We start from the raw sequence: 4,560 nt of genomic DNA on the forward strand, positions 1-4,560 counted from the left end.
GAGGGAAACTTCGGAAGGAACCAGGTACTAGATGGTTCGATTAGTCTTTCGCCCCTATACCCAAATAGGACGATCGATTTGCACGTCAGAATCGCTACGGTCCTCCACCAGAGTTTCCTCTGGCTTCGACCTTCCCAGGCATAGTTCACCATCTTTCGGGTCCCAACATGGACGCTCTTGCGCGACCGCCCCGGCAGAGCGGGTGCGATCGGCCGGTCGTGCGCCGGCGCCCGCACGGGGCTCCGGGTCCGACCTCGTTCGGCCAAAGGCCGCCTTCACTTTCATTTCGCCTGCGAGTCTCGAACCACTCGACGACTCGCGCTCATGTTAGACTCCTTGGTCCGTGTTTCAAGACGGGTCGGGAGGGTGGCCGACGTGGCCACGGACCCCGAGCGCGTCGACGGCGCGCCACCGAAGCGTACAGTGCAGGCGAACGACAAGCCAGCCGAACGGCGACGGCCGCACACAGAGAGCGCGCGGCATCCTTTCCTCGATCCGCCGCCGGGCCGCACCGCCCGCGCGCTGTAACACCCCCGCCGGAGCGGAGGCCACCTTCGCGCGGGGACTTAGACCGACGGCAAACCGGTCGTGACACGCGCCGGTCGCTAGTGCGCTGAGACGGTGCGCGAGCCGACTCGGCAGCGGCGCCTTAAGCGTCCGCGAACCGAGACGGCGCGCCCCCGCACCCAACTGAAAGCGAGCCGGCGACCTGACGGGCCCTCCCGTTTGCCTCTCAACGGTTTCACGTACTCTTGAACTCTCTCTTCAAAGTGCTTTTCAACTTTCCCTCACGGTACTTGTCCGCTATCGGTCTCGCGACCGTATTTAGTCTTAGGTGGAGTTTACCACCCGCTTTGGGCTGCATTCCCAAACAACCCGACTCCGAGAAGACCCGAAGCGGCCAAGGCAAGCGCCCCTATGGGCCTAACACCCGCCGTGGGTCGAGGCCTCGATCAGAAGGACACCGGCGCTCGCCGTCAGCCGCACTGGGACTTCCGTACGTCACAACTCTGCGCGCTCGAAAAGCGCGCAGATTCGACGCTGGACTCTTCCCGGTTCACTCGCCGTTACTCAGGGAATCCCTGTTGGTTTCTTTTCCTCCGCTTAATAATATGCTTAAATTCAGCGGGTGCTCTCGCCTGAACTCAGGTCGTATGTGTCAAGCGGGCCGCTTCTTACACGGCCCGCTGGCATCGCAAGTCGTCGCCGCCGGCGCCGACCGAGCGCGTACCGTCGCCGCCTTGGCCCACGGTCGGTCTTGATCTCGTGACCGGACCGACCGACCTGGACCCGCCCCTCGAACGTAGTTGAACACGTCAAGGGGCCGGCGGTGTACGGGACACGCGGTCGCGCCGAGAAAGCTCGGCGACCGCTTCAACTTGGGGCGACGCCCGGCCGTCTTCGCAGAGGCCAGGCGACGGCCCTCGGGTGAGGACGAACGCGACCCTGAGGCAGACGCGGTCCCGGGATTGACCCGAGACCGCAATTTGCGTTCAGAAGGTCGACGTTCAATGTGTTCTGCAATTCACATTACTTCTCGCACTTGGCTGCGTCCTTCATCGACTCGCGAGCCGAGTGATCCACCGTTAAGAGTCGTCCTCGACGTTTCGCCCGGCGCCGAAGCGCGCGGACGTCACACTGTGGGATCGACCACAAAACCACCACCGACAACAACTGCACAAAAACAACAACAAACGGCGCCGAGCGACCGCCGGGCTGGGCCGGCGGCACATCGAGCGCGGTGCCCAGAAGCCACCATCGCACTCGGCTGCCTTGCTATGCCAACGTGTTACGCGTGTCGCACGGGGCGGAACCCCGATTGACGGCCGCCCTCTCGGCGGCACCCAAAGACAATTAAGTGCGCGGTCGGCCGGGGCCTACCACCACTTTCGGTAATGATCCTTCCGCAGGTTCACCTACGGAAACCTTGTTACGACTTTTACTTCCTCTAAATGATCAAGTTTGATCGTCTTCTCGACACGCCGACGCGGCCGTTGCCAGCCGCGACGGGGCCGATCCAAGGATCTCACTAAACCATTCAATCGGTAGTAGCGACGGGCGGTGTGTACAAAGGGCAGGGACGTAATCAACGCAAGTTGATGACTTGCGCTTACTGGGAATTCCTCGTTCAAGGGAAACAATTGCAAGTCCCTATCCCAATCACGAATGAGGTTCAACGGGTTACCCGGACCTTTCGGCCTAGGTTAGACACTCGCTGCTTCACTCAGTGTAGCGCGCGTGCGGCCCCGGACATCTAAGGGCATCACAGACCTGTTATTGCTCAATCTCGTGTGGCTAAACGCCACTAGTCCCTCTAAGAAGTTAGACGCCGACCGAGAAGGTCGCGTAACTATTTAGCATGCCAGAGTCTCGTTCGTTATCGGAATTAACCAGACAAATCGCTCCACCAACTAAGAACGGCCATGCACCACCACCCACAGAATCAAGAAAGAGCTCTCAATCTGTCAATCCTACCTGTGTCCGGGCCGGGTGAGTTTCCCCGTGTTGAGTCAAATTAAGCCGCAGGCTCCACTCCTGGTGGTGCCCTTCCGTCAATTCCTTTAAGTTTCAGCTTTGCAACCAAACTTCCCCCGGAACCCAATGACTTTGGTTTCCCGGAAGCTGCCGGAAAGGTCGTCATGGTAACGCCTCCCGATCGCTAGTTGGCATCGTTTATAGTCAGAACTAGGACGGTATCTGATCGTCTTCGAACCTCTGACTTTCGCTCTTGATTAAAGAAAACATTCTTGGCGAATGCTTTCGCAGTAGTTCGTCTTCCGCCGACCCAAGAATTTCACCTCTAACGGCAGAGTACGGACGCCCCCGTCTGTCCCTCTTAATCATTACCTCGTGCTCCGAAAACCAACAAAATAGAACCGAGGTCCTATTCCATTATTCCATGCAACACTATGCAGGCGAACAGCCTGCTTTGAACACTCTAATTTTTTCAAAGTAAACTTATCGGTCACCGCCGACACTCAGTCAAGAGCACCGACGGAGAACCGAAGGTGAGGCGAACGCAACCAGTGACACGCCTTGCGACGGACCGGCGGCGCTCGCCCAAAATCCAACTACGAGCTTTTCAACCGCAACAACTTTAGCATACACTGTTGGAGCTGGAATTACCGCGGCTGCTGGCACCAGACTTGCCCTCCAATGGATACTCGTTAAGAGTTTTAGGATGTACTCATTCCAATTACAGGGCCTCGTTACAGTCCTGTATTGTTATTTTTCGTCACTACCTCCCCGCGTCGGGAATGGGTAATTTGCGCGCCTGCTGCCTTCCTTGGATGTGGTAGCCGTTTCTCAGGCTCTCCGGAATCGAACCCTGATTCCCCGTTACCCGTTATCACAAAGGTAGGCACGTAGCGTACCCACGACAGTTGATAGGGCAGACACTTGAATGATACGTCGTCGGTGCAGAGACCGTACGATCCGCGTGGTTATCCAGAGTCATCAAACGTCACAGGACGAACCCGGTCGGTTTTGATCTGATAAAAGCGCGCCTTCCGAAGTCGGCGCTTAATGCATGTATTAGCTCTAGAATTACCACAGTTATCCACTTCGCTTACGAGACCAAATAAACCAAGACTGATTTAATGAGCCATTCGCAGTTTCGCTTTACGAGAACTCGTACTTGCACCTGCATGGCTTAATCTTTGAGACAAGCATATCACTACTGGCCGGATCAACCAGATAGCTGCGACAGCTGCGCTCGGCCCTTGCTGGGCCGCCCGGCGCGTGCTCGTCGCATTCGTTTAAGACCGAGGCGATCGCCTGCGGCCGTACTCAGCTTCGACAGTCGCTGGCCGCGACGTCCACGCTCTCGCCGGCAGTGCCAGGCGGAGCGATTTGCGTTTTTTCTTTGCTCGCCCTCTCTCGGGCTCGATCCATTCAGTTTCGCACAAACAAGAGCTCTGCCGGCCGCCTGCAGCGGTGCCTAAAACCCGGGCATAACAATGCGACCGTTCTGCTAGGCCGACAAGCGCTCAAGCCAGACGCTCGATCGAACGCCCCCTACATATTAGTCGAGACAACGGCTCGCTCATTAGCATCGCGTTTGTACTTTAACTTTTTTCGGCTCTGCTTCTTTCGACGCCGATGCCGGCGACGCAGCACTCTCTCGCCCGCCAGCCACCGAGAGATGTGTGCGCTCCGACCGGCCCCGCACGCCGCTCTTTCTTGGCTCATTCGAGTTTACTGTCTTTCGCTCTAACATGCCTTACCTAGGGTTAGGTTAGTATGCTTGCACGTTTGTACTTTAACTTTTTTCGGCTCTGCTTCTTTCGACGCCGATGCCGGCGACGCAGTACTCTCTCGCCCGCCAGCCACCGAGAGATGTGTGCGCTCCGACCGGCCCCGCACGCCGCTCTTTCTTGGCTCATTCGAGTTTACTGTCTTTCGCTCTAACATGCCTTACCTAGGGTTAGGTTAGTATGCTTGCACGTTTGTACTTTAACTTTTTTCGGCTCGGCTTCTTTCGACGCCGATGCCGGCGACGCAGCACTCTCTCGCCCGCCAGCCACCGAGAGATGTGTGCGCTCCGACCGGCCCCGCACG

General features: G+C 57.7%; 2 non-coding genes and 1 pseudogene across 2 annotated transcripts; all 3 read right to left on the reverse strand.

Moving 5' to 3' along the window:
• Positions 1 to 1,153, reverse strand: part of LOC144421147 (large subunit ribosomal RNA) — a 3,665-nt pseudogene extending 2,512 nt beyond the window's left edge.
• A 288-nt stretch (positions 1,154 to 1,441) lies between these two features.
• Positions 1,442 to 1,595, reverse strand: LOC144421126 (5.8S ribosomal RNA). Its single transcript, XR_013474978.1, has one exon. It is a non-coding gene; the product is annotated as a 5.8S ribosomal RNA (ribosomal RNA).
• A 298-nt stretch (positions 1,596 to 1,893) lies between these two features.
• Positions 1,894 to 3,699, reverse strand: LOC144421140 (small subunit ribosomal RNA). The gene has a single exon (XR_013474992.1). It is a non-coding gene; the product is annotated as a small subunit ribosomal RNA (ribosomal RNA).
• Positions 3,700 to 4,560: the final 861 nt, after the last annotated feature.

The sequence above is a fragment of the Styela clava genome, chromosome 3, assembly GCF_964204865.1.
Source record: "Styela clava chromosome 3, kaStyClav1.hap1.2, whole genome shotgun sequence".
Lineage (NCBI taxonomy): Eukaryota > Metazoa > Chordata > Ascidiacea > Stolidobranchia > Styelidae > Styela > Styela clava.